The sequence below is a fragment of the Moschus berezovskii genome, chromosome 11, assembly GCF_049115385.1.
Source record: "Moschus berezovskii isolate FMDL1 chromosome 11, NW_MosBer_1.0, whole genome shotgun sequence".
Classification (NCBI taxonomy): Eukaryota; Metazoa; Chordata; class Mammalia; order Artiodactyla; family Moschidae; genus Moschus; species Moschus berezovskii.
The window spans coordinates 974446-994416 of record NC_142470.1 but is presented as its reverse complement, the minus strand read 5'-3'; the positions used below and the strand labels follow the sequence as shown (position 1 = coordinate 994416).

The following is a 19971-nucleotide window of genomic DNA, read 5'->3' as shown; positions in this document are numbered from 1 at the left end:
ACTCTGGGCGGCTCGGTTACCAGCCTGTCCCCAGAACGGGTCAGTGTCACCTAGAACCCCACCTCTGTCCTCTGACAAGCAGAAACCATGTAAAGTCAAAAGCAGGGCCTTGGGGCCAGAGACATGGGTGGGTCCAGCCAGTCCCTAGACATAGACTCACTGGCACCTGAGCCTTTAGAGGCATGAAGGCGTCAGAAGACCCCACCCCCCTGGGGGGCTCAGCCCCATGGTTCTCTCAACCAAGACCCCCTGCAGGCAGGGCAGTGTGGTGGCCGCATGCCAGCAGGGCCAGACATGGGCGAGGGCCGCAGACCAGGCCCCGACTCCAGCTGTGGGATTCTAATCCTGCTGGCTGGGTGGACACACAGGCCCAGCTGAGCTGTGGCCATGACATTGGTGGGGATGTTGAGTCCAGGAACCAGGGAGTCAGAGCAGTTCTGTTTCTTCCCAGGTCTCTGGGGCCCCTGAGGGCGGTGACATGAGCTGTGTCTGGGTCTGGGTGGCCACAGTAACCACCCCGGCGCAGGAGAGGCCACCCTGGCCCCTGGGGGACCGTTTCAGGGAGAGCAGCCCCCACCAGGGAGAGAGGGCCCTTGAGATCTCAGGACCCTTTGAGGCTCCATGCTACAACTGGGCTTGCTGGGGTCTGACCACGTGAGGGCGACAGGCCAGGGCAGCCAGAGGGACAGCTGCACAACCGTGAGGCCGGGGAGAGGGCACAGGGCTCCTGCCACTGCAGGGCTGGCTGGTGTGGAGAGGGCGGGACCACGGGCAGCTCACCCCCAACCCCTTCCCTGGTGAGGAAGCCACAGTTCCCCGCTGTGGTGGGGGAGGGCTGGGGCGATGCTGAAACACAGCCTCCACCTCCTCAGCCTTGCGCAGGCCTCCCGCACACGCGTCACACCCATACCACACAGACACACACAGCACATGCAGGCGCACACGTGCCCACACAGCTCTTGTTCCTGGTAACTTGGGGGCACCAGCTGTGAGGTCTGAGGCCCGTGGCAGCCCCTCACAGGGCCAGCCCAGTGCCCGCCACGCAGGAAGGGACACACAAGATCCCAGCCTTGGAAATGCCGGAGGAGGTCAGGGGAGGAGGTGCCTGCCGCTGAGCAGGCGATCGAGGCTCCTCACACCTCCTGCTCCCGGGGTGCGCGCTTTGCCCTCCATGCCCACATGTTTCCGGGACTCAGCCTGGAGAGGGTGTAGGGCAGTTGGACCACCAGGGCTGCACACCCGCCAGTGCCCGACGAGGCCCCAGGTGAACCGTTCCGATTCGGTGGTGGGTATGGAGAGCAACTCATCTTTGCGGCCCAAGACACACATTGTGAGCACGATCCCGTGCTCGTGAAAGCTGCCAACCTGGATGGGCCTCCCTGTCCATTTTCGGGGCCAGGTCCAATCTCAGCAGGAGAGCTCCAGGGGCTGTGAACCTGCCCCACAATGTTCAGCCACGAAAAGGAAGAGCCTGACGTGCTACAGCTGCATGAACCCCAAGGCCAGACATAAAAGGACACAGAGCGTGCAGTTCCGTTTACATGAAGCGTCTAGAACAAGCGGATCCACAGACAGACTGTGGAGTGGTGGTTGCCGGGGTTGGGGGTGGAGGGGTTAGGAAACCCTCAGTACAGAGTGGAGGCTGGAATCCAGGAAGATCAAGGCGCGGCTTGGGCCGGGGGGCGCTTCTGGCCCCACCCGGACCTCCTGGAGGCTCATCACTAACAGCCAGTCATTTAATCACCTGCATGATGCAGCCCCCCCAAGAACCCTGCCTGTGAGGTCCAGAGAGGTCCGGCTCGTTGAACAGGCAGAGGTGCTGGGAAGGCCATGCACCCCGGCCGTCGGCCAATTCCCCCCTATACCTTCAGGATACACTGCAAATAGCAAGGGAACTGTGGGCCTCTGCTTGTGTGGGCTGCACCAGCTAGTATTGAGCCTGAGGAAGGGGTCACGAGAGCCCCTGATTATAGCTGGTGAAGTGGCAGCATCCGATGTGTGGGGACAGCCCTGTGGGACGGAGCCCTTGGTCTGTGGGGTCTGCACTGACGCCAGGGAGTTAGTGTCAAAATCAAACTGTGGGACATCCAGCTGGTGCCAGAGAACCAGAGAACTGGCTGGGGTGGAAACCGCCACATTTGCTGTCGGAGTGCTGTCTGTAAAAATGGCTCAGAGCTGCGTGCTCAGAATGAGGTTGCTGGGTCATAGGAATCCCATGTCTAGAGTCAAGAGACTCTGCCGACAAACATGTACATGTATGCACACACACATATACACACGTGTACACACAGCAAAACCTACGCAGGGATGCACAGAACTACACACACACATCAATATATTGCTGTTGTTTAGTTGCCCAGTCATGTCTGAATCTTTGTGACCCCAGGGACAGTATATATATATATATATATATATACACATACATATATATATATATATATATCACTTTACTAGAAATGAAATAATGAATTGATGAAAAATAATCCAAAAGAAGTGTCAACAGGTAAAAACGGGTGGGAAAGATATAAAGCACAAAGTAAGAAAGTATATTTAAATCTCAATATAAGTTATTACATTAAATAAAGTCAACTAAACATGTCTTAAAAGAAAAGGCTCGTCAGATAAATTTTTATTAATTAATCTATTTCCGGCTGTGCTGGTCTTGGCTGCTCTCAGGCTTCTCTCTGGCCATGGGAGCAGGGGCTGCTCCTCTTGCGGTGCTGGGTCTTGGCTGCTCTCAGGCTTCTCTCTGGCCGTGGGAGCAGGGGCTGCTCCTCTTGCGGTGCTGGGTCTTGGCTGCTCTCAGGCTTCTCTCTGGCCGTGGGAGCAGGGCTACTCCTCTTGCGGTGCCCGGCTTCTCACTGCAGTGCCTTCCCTTGTTGGGGAGCATGGGCTCTGCAGTGTGTGGGCTCAGTAGCTTTGGTGCATGAGCTTAGTTGCTCCATGGACCAGGGATCAAACTCATGTCTCCTGCACTGGCACGTGGATTCTTTACCAGCGAAGCCCCCAGACAGGATTTTTTTTAAAATGCATCATAGGCTGTTTTATGAGAGAAACATTTAAGACAAAAGGGTAAATAAATGTTAGGAGGTAAAGGAAAAAGATTCCCCAGGTTACTAGTCCAGTGAAAGTTATAATAATACCAGACAAGGAGACTTTAGGACATCAGCATTACTGGTGATTAAAGGGTTATTTCATAATGAAAGTGGAATCAAGAACATACAAGAACTTTCCGTTTGTATGCAGCTAATCATATGGCCTCGAAATAACAAAAGCAAAAGCTAACAGACCACAGGAGACACAAACCCGCAACCCTTGTGGGGCTACTTTACAGACCTCCCTCCGTAGATGACAGTACTGGCTCGGGGGGGTCATTAAGGACAGGAGGTCTGAATAACGTGGGTGTGGAGAGGGCACTGCACTCACCAGTCGCAGGTCATATCTTCTCCCCAAGGACACAAGGAGGTCTTCCCAACAGCTTTACTGAGGTGAAACTGACACGCAACAAACTGAACACATTTCTGGGGACAAAGTGATAAGTTTATAAATATGTGTATGTCCATGAAACCATTGTGATGAAGCTAAGTCAATGTGTCTGTGACATCAAAAGTTTCCTTGAATCCCTCCCCCAACAACCATTGCTGTTATTACAGATCAGTTTGCATTTTCTAGTTTCATCTAAGTGGAAACATACAGAGCAACCACTTTTATTGGCTTCTTTCACTCAGAAAAAATGACCGTGTGATATATCCATATTGTTGCTTGAATCAATGGTCCATCCCTTTTAGTTGCTGAGACATGGGAATACCAGACCACCTGACCTGCCTCCTGGGAAACCTGTATGCAGGTCAAGAAGCAACAGTTAGAACTGGACATGGAACAACAGACTGGTTCCAAATTGGTAAAGGAGTACGTTAAGGCTGTATATTGTCACACTGCTTATTTAACTTATATGCAGAGTACAGAATGTGAAATGCTGGGCTGGATGAATCACAAGCTGGAATCTTGTGGAATATTGAAATATTGCTGGAAGAAATATCAGTAACCTCAGACACGCAGGTTATGCATACCCTTACACGTACCCTTATGGCAGAAAGCAAGGAGGAACTGAAGAGCCTCTTCATGAAAATGAAAGAGGAGAGTGAAAAAGTTGGCTTAAAACTCAACATTCAGAAAACTAAGATCATGGCAGCCGGTCCCATCACTTCATGGCAAATAGATGGGGAAACAGTGGAAACAGTGACAGACTATATTGTTGGGGCTCCAAAATCACTGCAGATGGTGACTGCAGCCATGAAATTAAAAGACGCCTGCTCCTCGGAAGAAAAGCTATGATCAACCTAGACAGCATATTAAAAAGCAGAGACATCACTTTGCCCACAAAGGTCCATCTAGTCAAAGTCATGGTTTTTCCAGTGGTCATGTATGGATGTGAGAACTGGACCATAAAGAAGGCTGAAGGCCGAAGAATTGATGCTTTTGAACTGTGGTGGTGGAGAAGACTCTTGAGAGTCCCCTGGACTGCAAGGAAATTAACCAGTCCATCGTCAAGTGACTCTGTCCTGAATATTCATTGGAAGGACTGATGCTGAAGCTCCAATACTTTGGCCACCTGCTGCAAAGAACTGACTCATTGGAAAACACCCTGATGCTGGGGAAGATTGAAGGCAGGAGGAGAAGGAGACGACAGAGGATGAGACGGTTGGATGGCATCATTGACTCGATGGACATGAGTTTGAGCAAGACCCGGGAGTTGGGGATGGACAGGGAGGCCTGGCGTGCGGCAGTCCCTGGGGTCGCACAGGGCCGGACACGACCGAGCGCCTGCACTGAGCTGATGCTCGCTGCACCGACGGTCGCGCGTCTGCCCGCCGGTGGGCACCGCAGTGTTTACGGTTCTCAGTTCAGTTCAGTTACAGTTTTTACCCATAAATCTAGTTCACGTGGCATTTACACAAATTAACCAGCTGCTAGACCACAAAGCAAGTTTCCATAAACAGAAGGATTAAAATGCAGGAGGAGGGGCTTCCCTGCTGATCTAGTGGCTAAGACTCCACATTTCCCCTCCAAGGGGTTCAATCTCTGGTGGGAAAACTAAGATCTCACATTCAGCATGGCCAAAAATTTTTTTTAATGTTTAAATGGACTAAATGTTATCTGATCACAAAGCAAACATATTAGAAATCAAATTTTTTTTTTAAATCTCTGCATGTCTGGTAATTAAGAAATGTTCTTCTAAAGACATTATAAAGTACCTATAGTTCAGTTTTTAAAAAGTAGGGAAAAAACGCTCTTCTGAATAGTCGATGAGCAGTTAAAGAGGAGATGGAGATGGAGATGAGAATCGTTTTTATATAATTGTTTTGTCTATTTCTGGCTGTGCTGGGTCTTGGCTGCTGCACAGGCTTTCTCGGCTGTGGAGTGTGGGGACCACTCTCTGGTTGCGGAGCAGGGGCTCTAGGCACGTGGGGCCCATAGTTGCGCCCCCGCCCCCGGCTCAGCTGCTCCGCAGCAGGTGGGATCTTCCTGGTCCAGGGATCAAGCTCCTGTCTCCTGCATTGGCAGGCGGATTCTTTCCCACTTAGCCCTGAGGGAGGCCCTGAAGATATTTTTAACTAAATACATTAGAAAACACTTTGTGTCAAAGGTAGTGCAGCATCCCTGGGGGCAGGGGGCAAAGCCGCCCCTGCACGTGTTAGCCGAGCAGATGGGGTAAGGGTTAACCTCCTCGGTTAGGAAGTGGAGGAACCGGCAGCTCAGCCCCAAGGGTGTCTCAGGAGGAAATAAGGCAGTGGGGCCATGACCCAAACAGAAAAGCAGCAGAGCGAACAGCAAGGTCCCCAGCAGTCTCTGCGGCGGCTGGTCAAGAGGACAGACAGCGGGCAAGGCTGCCCAAGGGAGAGGGATGAGGAAGCAGGGGGAGGAGAGAGGCAGCGCCCACGGCCAGGCCGCTCAGCACTGCCTGAGGCCGTCCAGGGTCACGGGAGGGCATCGCGGGCCCCTTCACAGGCCTGGGGGAAATTTAGATGAAATGAGAAAATTCCAAAACAAAATACCTACTAAACTGTCACAGGAGAACACAGAAAGTGGGGAGGGCTACCGTGTCCCCTAGAACTGCAGACCAGACCTCCCAACCCCGCGGCTGCAGCACTTGCCAGGACTCGAGGTGCTGGGGCCTCGTCAGGACCCCCTGCTGCAGCTGGGCCAGGCTGGGAGGGCAGGACCGGGGACTGGGAGGGGCCAGCGAGGGAGAGCCTCCACCCCCAGCACGATCCCCACCCCGAAATAACGTCAGGCCAGCCTCAGAGAAGAACTGCTGGAGGGGTGAAGCTCCTCCAAATAAAGGGCAGCGTGGGCAGACTTGATGAAAAGCACTGCTCTGATGAACGGGGCGCCTGCGCAGGGGTCTCTCCGCTGCCTCCCAGGCACACGCGAACTTCCGACGGCAGCGGGGAAGGGCGATCTCCCCCGTGGGAAACCTGGGTCTCTGCACAGCTGAGGAGGTGCCCCTTGCTTCTCACCTGAGGGGCGGCGGGGTCCCCGCGGAACCACCTACTTCCTGCGCTTGGCCACAGGCCCACTGAAGGCTCTGTTTCCGAAAAAACAAACAAACTTGTAACGTTAATCTGCAAGGACACGGATGTAAAACGCTAACAGGAGGAAGGAAAAATGTGAAGGAAACGCCGGCAAGGGCAGGGCCCCATGGCCGGCTGCCTGGTCCTTGGTCGGGTCTGGGCGGGGAGGCCGTCCACCCCAGGGGCCCTGCTCTCTCTGCAGCCGCTCCGCCTCTCCTGCCCACCCAGCCCAGGTTTGCAGCTGATGGACGAACCTGCCCCTCTGTCCAGGCAGCCGCGCCTGTGCTGGCCGTGGTCCCGCCCGCCTCTCCTGCAGGCCCTCTGGGAGCTCCGTGCTTCCCCCACTGCCCTCCCAGCCCTCCTGTACAGAAACCCACTTCCCCCGCCGCCCCCGACTGGGTCAAGAGCGCCATCCCCGGCCCAGGGGCTGTCAAGTTCTCCAGTTCAGTCACTGTGTCCCCGGAGGGAGCTGGGCTGCAAACTGCCTGGACAGGAGGCGGTCACAGGGTGTTGATGACCGGGACCTCTGCACCCCTGCTCCTGTCCCCCGGCTCTCGGGGAGGTGGTGCCTCAGGCTCGCTCCCAGGTGGAACACAACCCCACGTCCCTCGAGACAGAAGGGGTCCTCTGGGCGCCGCCCCGCAGTCACTGCTGTCAGTCCTCCTGGGAAGCCACCTCACAGATCCAGGCACAGGGCCTGTGGACGGGGCGTCCACGGCAGGGCCGCCCTGCGTGCTTCCTTCTGGGCAGGACGCCAGGGCCTGCGTAGGCATCCCACGGGCCTGGACAGTGGATGCGGGCCCGCTCGGCGTGACTGGACCACCGGACCCAAGTGGCCTTGGGACAAGGCGGGAGGCAGGTGCCTGGCCCACTCGCCCCTCGTGTGGCCCCCACCCCGTGACCAGGCCAAGGGTGAGGGGTGGGCCTCAGGCAGGGTGGGCCTGGGCGCAGGGAGGGAGCTGCGTGAAGCTGGCACCCCCCTCGGGTCCCTGGGTGGGGGGCAGGGAGGACAGGCCAGGAGTGGCCCGTCCTGGAATGTTGTGCCTGGGGGACGTGGGAGGCTGCAGGCTGGAGCCGTGCAGCTGGCCCACTATGGGCCCAGGCCCTATGGGCAGCTGGATCAAGTCTCCTGATCCTGGCCCCAGAGCCCCCAGCACCATCTGGGCCTGCTGGCCAGGGACCAGACCCTGGGGGCCTCCAGAGCTGACGCCGCCTGTTTCCTGAGACAGGAAGAAGGTGGCGGGTGGGATGGGGTGTTCAGGGTCCTGGGGGACCGGATCTGTGGGTGAAGAGCTGAGCGGGAGCCCCTCCACCCGCCTGCCCTCCTGGGCCCATGCTGGCCCTGGGCAAACACCTTTCCCAGTAGCTGTCCCCCAACAAAGGGCAACCTGGGCCTGGTTGCCTGACTCCCCAGGGGTCACCCCATGGTCCCCCAACACACACAGTGAGGACACAGGGCCCCCAAGGAGGATGGTGCCACGTGACTGGGGAATCCCGTGTGCTGTTGGGCACCCCATCCAGGTGTGGCGTGGGGAGTCCTCCAGATGCCTCTGCTGGGAAGACAGAAGGGGCAGCCTGTGTGGGGGCTTTGTGAAGGGCCAGTGCAATCCCAGGCTGCAATGGGGCAGGCCCCTAGGAACAGGGGGCTGGGTGAGTCTTCCAGGCCAGTCCTGTCCTGGAAAGGGGCCCCCACCACGCTGACCCTTCTGCAGACACTTTGACCTGACCTGGGAGCCAGGCGGGGGGGCCTGGACTCCAGCATGGAGGGACTGACAAGCCAGGCTCCCCCCACCCCGCCCCCGCCCCCGCCCCCGCCCCAAGCAAGCTGACCAGTTCCCAGGAGCCAGAGGGACGGACAGACCGTGGGAGGGAGAACAGGCCCCCACTCAGCAGGTAGAGCCCTCCTGACCCCAGCCCCAGAGCACCCCGGAGCCATCACACCCCCTTCTTTCTTCCCCGGAGGCCCTGCTGAAGGCTGGAGAAGCTAGGGTGCCAGGCGGCTGGAGCTCAGCCAGCAGGTTCCCTGGCTGGATGTCAAGGTGTCCAATGTCACCCACCACCCATGGCTGATGCACAGCAGGGATCCTCCCGGGCAGCCATCTGGGGACCCCCCTGGCGTTCTCCCGGACGGGAAATGGGGGTGCTCTCGGGGAGGGTCATGGCTCTGGGCACCGCAGATCCAGCCCAGGGAACTGCCCACAGGACCCCAGGGGGTCTGAGGCCCACCTCCCTTCCGCGGTGAGGAGGCCACAGTTCCCTGGGTGCTGGGGGTGGGAGGGTGCAGACATCAACTCCAGCGAGTGCACGTACCCAGACAAGCATGCACAGGTGTGCACCGGTGTGCCTGCGTCCACAGACACACTGTCTCTTGTATCTCTTTGGGACGATCGCCCCGCGGGCTGGGCAGCTCGGGTGGCTCAGGCAGCAATGCTCTGGCAGGAAGCTGTTTTGTTTTGCAGGAAGTTATTGTATTTCTTAGGTCTGGGCGGATTAGCCGGGAGTTGGGTTTTTTCCACTCCAGCAGTTACTGGAGCCCCTGGACAGCAGATGTCCCCTGAGGTGGCTGCACACGGCAGGGTCCCCTGGCCGCCCCCCAGGGAAGGCCGGGCGGGTGGGCTGGGAGACCAGTGTGAGGCCGCGGTGGTTCCAGAAGCAGACCCCACTCTGGCGTGTCCAGTTGGCCTAGTCTTGGGGACCCACACCCTCCTTCCCCTGCGTCCTTGGGCCTGGGTAACACCTCACCCCCACAAGGCCCTGGGGGGTCCCTGTGTGCCCCCGGATCCCACAGCACCAAGTGGCATCCATGCCCACCTTGCTCGGGCTGAGGGGACAGGGTGACTCTGGGGCAGGGAGCTACCCCCACCCAGGGCCAGGCCTCCAGAGACAGCCGAGCCCTGAGGGCGGGGCGTGGGGGCGGGGTGTGGGGCGGGGCGTGGGGTGGGTGCTGCCCTCTTCTCACCCCTGCGCTGGTTTCAAGATGCTGTGAGCCCAGACCCCAGACTTATTTGTTTCTGGGGATGGGTAGGGGCACCCAACACCTGTCCCTCCCCTGGCTGGTTGGGGGAGGGGCCCCGTCATTCCCTAGGGTAACCAGCCTGGTGGCGAGGAGGCACGCACACACACAGACATACACACGCAGCTCCCAAGACGGGAGGAGGCCAAGGGGCAGGGTGAGGGGCCTGCAGACCCCCAGGGGAAGGGCTGAGGGATGTGCACCCCAGAATTGCAGCTCCCTGTAGCTCTGAGTGAAGGACGAGCGGCCGTGTGCACCTAGCTATGTGTGAGCAGGTGTGTGTATGCACGCTTGTAGGTGCGTGCACGTGTGTGTCTCCCCAGGAAGGAGTCTCCACACCTAGCAGGAGGCGGGGCTGACCCAGACTTGGCTCCGAGCCCAGAAGAAGGGAAGGAAGGACAGTCCCTTGAGCCCCGCAGCCCCCTGAGCAGAGCCGAGGGTCTTGCTCTGCCTGGGCTCCGGGAGGTCTGGCCGTTCCCATCAAAGGGCCCTGGGTTCTGAAGCTGTGTCTGCTTCCATCTGGTCAGTGCTAAGGCAAGGCCTTCCCATGGCTGCTGCTGGCCGGGCCGAGGATGAACCACAGGGAGCTGGGGTTAGGCAGAGCCCCCCATGCCGACCCACCCTGGGGAGCCGAGGTCAAGGTCCCTCCCCCGGCAGCAGGGCCGCGACTGGGCCGGCACCAAGGACTTTGGGTGGAGCTGTGGGCTGCGGAGTCCGCTCTGCGTCCAGGACCGCAACCTGAGTCCTTCCAGCAGGGCCCCTGTCCACAGCCCCGCCGCGCTCAGCCCTGCCTGAGGTCAGAAGACCTCAGGGCTGAGGGCCCAGCTGTGGCTGAGCCGGCTAGAGCTCTGAGCCCACAGCTTGGCCATGGGAACCCAGCCTGGCAGTGAGACCCCTGCTCAGCCCACCGCTCAGCCTCCCCGCTGGCCTGATCCCCCCGGCTGGTCCAGCCTCCCTTAGGGCTGATCCAGCGTCTCGGCCTCCCACAACAGCCAGGCGGGTTCTCTGCCCAATCCCAGCAGAGGGGCAGCCTACGAAGCCCCTCCCCAGGCCTGCAACCGTCAAGCTCAGGGAAGGCCGGGGTCAAGTGTGTGAACAGTCAAAGCCCGAGTGTCCGTCCGAGGAGCTGTGATCGTCGGCCGCCACACGGGACAGGAGAGGAAGACCGGGGAAAACTGAGGAAGCAGCATAGGCGCGTCCGTACCCACGTCCGTGCTCAGCTGTGTCCAGCCCTCTGAGACCCCGCGGGCTGCAGCCACAGGCTCCTCTGTCCGTGGGGCTCTCCAGGCAAGAAGACTGGAGCGGGTTGCCACTTCCTCCTCCAGGGGATCGTCCTGACTCGGGGACCGAGCCCGCAGGCGGATTCTTCACTGCTCAGCCGTCGGGAAGCCGTGGGATAAACACGGACCTCAGTTAACAGTGTGTCAACGTCCGTTTGTTACCTGTGACCAGCGCTCCACACTCACGTGACGTGTTATAGCGGGGGCTGGGGGCTCGATGGACAAGAGCTTGAGAAAACTCCGGGGGTTGTGATGGACAGGGCGGCCTGGTGTGCTGCAGTCCACAGGGTCACAAAGAGTCAGACATGACTGAGCGACCGACCTGAACTGAACTGGGGGCTTTACGGGAGCCCTGTGAACCACCTTCACGCATCTTCTGTAAACGCGAAACTATCCTAAAGGTTTTACTTTTTAAAATCTTACCATTCAAACACTGCAGAAGCGCAGGAGGCGTGAGTCAGCCAGCCCCCACGGCCCATCGGCGGGAAGCTCTGTGGACGGAGGCTGCCTCTGCTTGCTTTTCTTCCTGAACCCCTTTTATTGGGTCTGCTGGGAAATCCCCCGTTTCTCCGTGGAAGTCTTCTCCCGTTTTCCTCTGGATGTCTGTAGACTTCTTTCCCCTCCCTGCCCTGCTGCTTTGCGCTGCCTCCGTGTCTTAAGCTTCATCCTGGGCTTCTCCCTGTGTCCTTAGCCTTTCCTGAATCTCACCATTTGGCTCTCACATTCTGCTGTTTAACTAACCCTTGGTCCTCACAGCCCCGCAGAGCACCCAGCTGCTGGCTCCCCCAGGCCCACCCCTCCGGGCAGCAACTCCTCCTCTCTGCTGGCCCAGAGCCCCAGGGTCAGAGGTCAGCCACCACCCCCTCCACTCCCGGGTGGTCTAGAAGCCCCTGTGTGTTCTGCAGAGAAACATGACCCAGAGGATATGGTCTAGATGCCTGCAGGGAGTTCTGTTCTAGGGACAAGCTCCCCAGTCTGCTCACTGGGCCCGGGGGAGTGGCGGTGTGACTTAGCCCGAGTCCGAAGGCCTGGGAACCCGGAGGCACGGGTGTCTGTGGGCGGGGGAGGGGTTCACGGCTCAGGCCGGCCCAGTGACCCTTGCCACCTCCCGCCCTATTTGGGCCCTCGGGGCTGCTCTGTCCCAAATGCCCCCCGGACACACCAGGAACAAGGTTCTTCCAGCTCTCTGGGTGCCCTTAGCTCAGGCAACTGGCCAGCCTGGGGCACGGCCGAGCCTCCAGCCCCCAGCCGAGGGGCTGCAGCTCCCCTCACAGGCCAGGCCGCCCGGGGCCCCTGCTCCCGAGGGGACCCCAGGTTTCTGGAGCAGGCTGGGGAGTGGGCAGCTGAGGGCAGGGCCTGGGGACACGTGGGACGCTCAGCCCGGCTGAGAGCTGGTGCTGCGCCTGGGGTGGGGCGGGGACAAGCTTTACGGGTGAGGGCGCCCCTCCGGAGTCCAGGCACCGAGCCCTGAGCCCAGAAACTCCCAGGTTCCTCCCAGCCCCCAGCAGTGCTCTGCCAAGACAGTGGCCAGGCCAAGGTCTCTCAGGGGCCCCTGGCTGGGTCTGCCTCACCAGGGGGACCCATTTCAGGACTAGGGGAGGGGAAGGGGGCCTCCATGGCCATCCGGCAGCCACCACGGGGCAGGGGATGGGGCGGGGACAGCGGCCCTTGACACTCCGCTGGGCCTGGGGTCAGAGCTGGAGAGCAGGGCCGTGGCCGCAGGCAGCTCTGGCTGAGATCCAACCTTGGTGCAGAGCGGGTCAGTGCCTGGCCAGCCCGGCACAGTCCGTCTTCACCACCCACCCACCCCCCAGGACCAGAGCACAGCTGGGCAGTCTCCCAGCAGGGGTGGCTAGGCCCTCCAGACCAGGACAGACAGGCGCGTGTTCCAGGGTGGCCATCCAGCTGGGGACAGGGTGTCCTAGCTCTGGTGCTGGTGGTGACCCCCCCAGGCCCGGCTGGGAGCTCCCAGCTGCTGTCCTGTGTCCTAGCTCTGGTGCTGGTGGTGACCCCCCCAGGCCCGGCTGGGAGCTCCCAGCTGCTGTCCTGGCCCACGAGACCCGGATGTCCAGGATGGGGTGCTGACTGCTCAGACCATGGGTACAGGGGCGGGGGCACCAGAGTGTCCAGAGGCCAGGCCAGGGACCCTCCCATGAGCTGGCGTCTCAGAAGGGGCCCCTCCCCACCCCCGCCCCACCCTGTCTGGGACCAGAACTCAGAATGGGGCAGGCTGGGCGGAGGGACCCACGGCCCCCCAACCAGGGCAGCCGCCTCCCAGGCCTCTTGGGAAAGGAGCCCGGGGCCCCAGTGGGTGGCATCATCCTGCCGGGAGCTCGCAGAGCCAGGCCCCGGGCCCCAACCAGCTCCAGGGCTGCTGTCACCCCAGGGCCCCAGCGGGCCTCTCCAGGAGGTCTGTCCCGGAGGATGGCGCGGGAGAGCACCCGGCCTGCGAGTCCTGGAGACGCCGGGGACAGAGGGACGAGGGTGAGGGCAGGTGGGCGGGGCCTGTGGAGCCCCGGGGAAGGTGGGGACATCTCCACGCCTCCTTACAGAGGGAGAGACTGCTGCTTGGGGAGGCCAGGGTCGACCTGTCCTGTCAACCCGAGGGAGCCTCTGGCCCCAGCCGGCGCCTCAGGGCAGCCCCAGCAGAGCTCTGCTGGCTGAGAGGGTTCCTGGCTCTGGGATGCCTGGGTGGGGTGGACAGGGCTCCCGGGACCCTGCCCAGCCCCAGCCCCCATGGTTTCAGAGGCGATGGTCCCCCATTGGCCTGGCGGGCAGCTTCTTCAGGGGGGACCGGGCCTGACTTAGGATGACCTTGATCATCTTCAAGCTCCAGGGTAACCATCACTTTCCCGTCACCACTCTCTGCTCAGAGGAGGCTGGATGTTAAGGGCCCCTGCCGGGAGGCGGGACAGCCTGGGATGACCCCCATACAGACAGGTGGGAAGGCCGACAGGTGGGAAGGCCGACAGCCTCCGGTGGGGAGGAGCCAGACAGGTGCAGCCAGAGCTCCGCGGGAGGAGGAGGCACCCAGGCCCGGGCTAGGGGCAGAGGGGTGGGACCAGTGACACGGGGACTTCACCCAGGGCACCCGACTTCACCCAGGACACCCCAACTTTATCCAGGACACTCCAACTTCATCCAGGACACCCCGATTTCAGCACCCACCAGGCTTCCTGCCTCCTGGTTTCACCCAGGGCACCCCAACTTTATCCAGGACACTCCAACTTCATCCAGGACACCCCGATTTCAGCACCCACCAGGCTTCCTGCCCCGACTTCACCCTGGGACCCTGACTTCATCCAGGACACCCCAACTTCATCCAGGGCACCCTGACTTCACCCAGGGCACCCCAACTTCAGCACCCACCAGGCTTCCCACCCCGACTTCATCCAGGACACCCCGACTTCAGCACCCACGAGGCCTCCCCAAGGGATGCAGCCCCTTGGGAAACGTGTGGGCGCAGGATCCTTCCTGAGGCGCCCCAGTCTCCCCACCCCACTCACCCACCCTCACACCGTCCCCAAAGCCCCTCCAGCCGGGAGCCTCCCTTCCCTCCTCCCACCTCTCTCCCCACCAGGCCCCACCCTGCAAGCACTGAGTCCACATCCTGTCCCCGGGGGCCTGGAAGGTGGGTCCCCCACCCAGGAAGGACCCAGAGCTGCTCCCCAGGTCACAGGGCAGTCAAGGGAGGCCTGGGGGGCACCCAGAGGTGGACCGTGGTGAGCAGCCTCACCAGGCAGGAGGAGGCAGACGGACGGGAGACACTGTCGGCGTGCCCGGCGCTGTGCGTGGAGGTCGTGGCAGGTCCGGAAGGCCGGCTCTGGAGGGAGGGTCCTCCCAGGGCTCACCTCTCCTGCTCACAGGGCGGAGGGAAGAGTTGAACAAACTTGAGGGGAAATTCATCATGTTTGTCCAGAGCCTGGGCATCACCTGTGACCATGTTGCCTTCCTGCCCAAACCCGGCCCCGGGAGGCCGAGGTGGGCGGGGTGGGGGCCCAGGAGCCCCGAGGGGCTGAGGTGCTCGGGTGGGGTGGGGTCCCTGGGGAGGGACCGACCCTGGCCCAGGCCCCCCCTGGCAAGGAGGTCATAAGAACCCAGGCAGCCAGACTGGGTGCAGCAGCTCCAGAGGAGGGTTTAGGGAGTCGAGCAAAGAAGGTCCCGAACAGCAACCAGGGAAGGGCACCCCGGGCGGGGGACTGGGGGAGGGGACTGGGGCACGGGACTGGGGGAGGGGACTGGGGAAGGGGGAGGGGCCTGGGGCAGGGGCCTGGGAGGAGACTGGGGAAGGGGGAGGGGACTGGGGCAGGGGACTGGGGCAGGGGACTGGGGGAGGGGACTGGGAAAGCGGGAGGGGGCTGGGGGAGGAGCAGCTCCTCCTCTGGAGGAGGCCAAGGCAGGGGAGGGTCACCCTGAGGGCAGAGAGGACTGGACTCGAGGGGCTCATCTGTGTGACTGGAGGAAGGAGGGGACAGGCCCAGGGGATGTGTGCTGCGGGGCTGGGCAGGGGGCACTTTCGAGATGAAAGGTTAAAGCTACAAATGCAAGATTAGCTTCAGGGCCTCAGAAGAAACCCAGCAAGTGGGAGAGGGCCTGACCGGGCCTCTGGGCGGGGGCGAGGAGCCCCGGCATGCCTGCCGCACTCTGCCCCCAGACCCGGGGCCTGTGTCTTTGCCCAAAGGTCCAGGTCCCCGCCCCGGATGAGACACCCACAGAACCCCCTCCCCACTCAAGAGAGCTCGCGCTCCAGCATACTCCATTCACACACACACACACACACGCACGCACACGCACGCACACACACACGCGCACACGCACACACGCACACACACGCACGCACACACACGCACGCACACACACACACACACACGCACGCACACGCACGCACACACACACACACACACGCACACACACGCACACACACACGCGCACAGGGAGGGCGCTCTCAGACACACACTCGCTCCCAAGCTCGTGCACGCTCACCGCACACCTGCTGTGCCTGGACCCGAGGGTCTGCGGGCGCTTCCTGAGGCCAGGCTGGGCCCTGCGCCTCTGACCAGCGCTCCGTCCTCAGAGGGTGAGGAAGACTGGGGCTCAGGGGCTTCCAGGGCACAGGCAGGACCTACTGTGAGGAGAGGGCGGCCTGGGCCCCCCGCCCCCCCAGGCCTCCTTTTCCCTCAAGGGTCTGTCTCCCCACCCCGTCTCTTTCCAGCCTCCACCCTGTTTCTGCGGGGCGTCTGCTCCCACATGGCCCAGGCCTGCCCCTCTCCTGAGACGCTGCACCCCGCCTCTGAGCCCGCCCTGCCCTGGGCTGCCCTGCCCTCGCCGCTGGTCGGGGCCCTGCCCATGCCTTGTCCTTAGAAGCCATCGGTGCCCACACCCGCTCTCACCAAGAGTGAGTGCTTGGTGCTGGGAGGAGCGGGCAGGACCTCCCGACAGCAGATGCTGGGGTGGCCCTGGCACAGGGCAAACTGCGGGGGCACCCGGAGCCTGAGCGTGCTCTCTGCTGATGTCCAGGCTTCCTTCCCTGGCCCCCACCCCACGGCTGGGCACGCTCCCGGCCGTCCTGGGCTCTCGGGGCCAGTGGAGCTGGGCCCCTCCTCTCACACAGGCCATCGCTGCCAGCATCCAGCAGGGGCCTGGGGGTCAGGGAGCCGGGGGTGACCCAGACAGAGCCCAGCACCCCCAGGGGCCCCCCTGATGCAGGCCCTGTTTGGAGTTGGGCTCCCACCCCCGGGGGCCCCTGAGTGGCAGGTGGGCCCACCGCAGGAGCATGCCCAGCCCAGGGCCCTGGGCTCAGACCCGAGTGGTGGCCTTGTGGCCCCTGTGGGCACCAGCGGACCCTGTGCACCCTCAGGCAGGCCTGACACGGTCAAGTTAGGAGGAGAGAAAAACGCCGGAATCCAGAGACTCCCCTGAGGCCCTGGAGGCGCAAGACCCCACGAGCAGTCTCGGCCTCGATGCCCTTTCGGGGGTGCCCAGCCTGGCTGCAGCACATGTCCCAGGGGACGTGGTGCCCACAGGCCCCACCTTCCCAAAGACTACCCACGCAGGCTTCCATAGGGGAGGAGACAAATTTAGCTCCGACCACCCTCCAGCAGGCTGGATGCTTCTGGAAGCCCAATGCTGAGCGTCATGGCCCAGGGAGGCCAGGACAGGTGGGGGCGTGAGGGGCAGGCTGCTCTCCCGGAGCCCTGCCCACCCCTCTCCGGGGCAGAGCGCTGCAGCTCCTCGGCCTCTCTGGGGGCAGTGGAGCGTCCTCGGGCCCCTGGACCAGCCCAACCTCCCAGGCTGGGAAAGAAGATGCAGAGTGGAGATGTGGTCGTCACCGGGGTCAGCGAAGGCCAGCCCAGGGCAAGGAGTGGACAGAGACACAGATGGGGCCCGCCCAGGGTCAAGGGGGCCCACGTGGTCTGGGCAGAAACTCGGATGGCCTTGCCTGGGGCACACCTCCTTAGGTAGCACAGCAGCTGTCCTCTGGGACTCGGGCGGGCACGGCGGAGTCCTGAGCCCTTCCACTCGCCAGCTCTGGCGGAGCCTGCTGCAGACCCAGGGCCCCCACTCCCTCCTTGAACATGGCCAGGCCGTGCCTCTCTCCACCTGGCTGACCCAGGTCTCTCCCAGGGCAGCCTTGGATGTGGGACCCATCTGGGAGCCGGGCGAGGACTCAGGGAAAGGGGAAGAGGCCTTCAGGCATTTTCTGGAATGTTCTTTCTAGCAGTTTTTGGGTGGCCCAGGGTTCTGCCTCTCTTCCACTTAAAATCTCCATGCTAGGGACCCGCTCATGTGAGGAGTATCTTGGAAGGGGGAGCCCCGAGGGCTGTGAGCCACATGGAGGATGGGGGGTTGGCCTGAGGGGTGAGGTGGGGTCTGGGGGGATGCCCCCTGCCCTCCGGCTCTCTCGGAGCCCCTTTCCACAGGCTGGGTGGGGTGGGGGGTGCTGCTGGTGGCCGAGCAGCAAGCAGGTGTGGTCCACCAGGGCCCTGTGAGCCCCTGTGACGAGGGTCCGTGAGGGGCCACCGGGTGTGGGGAGAGCCTGGGTTCTGAAGGGCCAGCCATGTCGGGGCGGAGGGGGGGGGGGCACTGCACGGAGACTGGGGCCCCCTGGAGGTCAAGTCTAGGCTTGTCTCCAACCGGCCCAGCCGGGGGGGGGGGGGGGGGGGGGGGTGGCGCCCGTGACCTCCCAAGGTTCAGGCCAGCCCCTGGCACGCCTGCGGCCAGCGCCTACCCTCCCAGGCAGATGCCCATCCCCCCTCACACCCAGACCCCGGGCTCCATGGAAACCGCAGCCTCAGCTCTGCTTATTGCTGACCTGTGGCTCACGTGCCCGTGGGGCCCACGGACAGCCCGGGTCCAGTCACATCCAGAGCTACCGGGTACCATGGTGGGCCCGGAGGAGGCGAGGAGCCTAAGGGGGGACCCGGGTCAGCCTCTGGGGGGTCCCATCTGGTGCCAGGGCTGGGTGTGGGCTCCTGAGAGGCTGGTGCCGTGTGCCCCCATCAACAGTGCCCTCAGGGGCCCCGCCCACCGCACTCTGCTCAGGGTCCCGGCAGCCTGACTTCTGGGAGAACTGGGGAAGGGCCCCCCGGCCTCAGCCCAGCCCTGCCCGCAGAAGCCCCCAGTGCTGCAAAGAGGCTCCCGGAACAGAGCTGCCCAGGTCCACGCTCTGATTCCCATGAGGACCCGCGGGCAGAGAACACCGCGCTCCTGGGGAGCTGCGGGGAGACCAGCCCCCGGCCGTGCCTGCCCCGTCCCTCCAGCCCAGGCTCACCCTGCCCCCACCCCCCCTGCCCCAAGGAAGGCTGCCCAGGGGTGCTGGCAGGGGCGGGGTGAGGGGCATACCGGGGGCTCCGCCCAGGCCCAGCCCCTCTGCAGCCCGGCCTCTCCCTGGTGGGAAAGGCCTTAGAAAGACAGAGGGAGACTAGTCAGAAAGAGCTGCTCCTCCAGCCGTCAGCTGTCAGACGGGCTGCCCCGCAGCGGTCGCTGAGCAGCCTGGAAGGGGGAGGCCACACTGGGGGGCTCCGCATGGCTGGTGGGGGTGGGAGGGTAGGGCGCGGACTGGGAGGGAAGGTGGGGCTGGTCGGGCTTGGGGAGGGGTCAGTAGCACGGAGCACACTGGGGCTCAGAGGGTCAGCCACTCGGGAGCAGGTGCAACAGGAAATCATTGAGATAAAGGGCGGGGAGGGGGGGGAGGTAGGGAAGCCCCCAACTGCCCTGGGGAGCAGCCTGAGGCGGAGGTCTGAGCGGGATCCAGCACTCAGGGCAGCGGTCGGCCAGGCAGCCGCGAGGGAAGACCAGGCCCATCTGAGCGGAGGGGGGCCTCCTGTGTGGTGGGCTGGGTGGGGGCCCCTCCAGCTGCAGCCCTGGCTGCTGTTGGGCGTGGTTCTCAGGGAGAAGCCTGCACAGGCAGATGGGGAGCCCGGCCTCCCGGCCAGGCAGGGCTAAGCCCTGGCCGCCCACCCCGTGGGGCCCTGGAGGGTGGCATGCAATGGGCATGGTGGCCACCAACAGCCGACTTTCCAAGCTGTCCCACTGGCAGCACTCAGAGACTCCCCTCTAGGGGCCCTCGGGAGTCCTCAGCTCCGCCCTGGAGACCCGAGGGAAGAGCAGCCACCCCCGCCCAGACCCCTGGAGACCCGGGGGTCTTGCTGAACACTGCCCATGCGGAAGGGGTCTGAGGCCCACCCAGTTCCTTACTCCACAGTGTGGACGAACCAGCCCAGCAGCCCACCTCCGTCTGGGCCACAGGGAGGCCAAAGGGCCGATGCAGTTCCTGCTCCTCCAGACCTCCAGCCTCCTCCAGGTCACCGTCAGTGGCAGTGGCCAATCTGGGGGCAGGGGAGGAGGGGACGTGGTCTCCGTGGGCGGATGTACTCCCTAACCCTGGGCCTGGGGGTGGGCGCCCAGGGTCCCCAGAGCCTCCCTGCTCCCTAGAGGGGCACCCTGGGGACCCAACCGAGGTCCCCTCCTGTTGGGGAGCGGGGCCTGCCCACAAGAGACGTGCGGGCCCAGGTCTGTGGTCCTCACGTCCTGGGCCGCCTCCTCCGGCACACTTTCTGCCCTCCACCTGAGTTAATCCCCTGCTTTGCTCTGCGACATGTTT

General features: G+C 62.5%; 1 long non-coding RNA gene across 2 annotated transcripts; it reads right to left on the bottom strand.

Moving 5' to 3' along the window:
• Positions 1-2597: 2597 nt before the first annotated feature.
• Positions 2598-11570, bottom strand: LOC129539872 (uncharacterized). 2 transcript variants are annotated; one of them, XR_016038676.1, is made up of 4 exons: positions 11292-11570; positions 6522-6589; positions 3427-3521; positions 2598-3039 (listed from the first exon to the last, which is right to left on the bottom strand). It is a non-coding gene; the product is annotated as an uncharacterized LOC129539872 (long non-coding RNA). The 2 variants fall into 2 exon arrangements; XR_008682538.2 differs by lacking the exon at positions 11292-11570 and adding an exon at positions 8886-9286.
• Positions 11571-19971: the final 8401 nt, after the last annotated feature.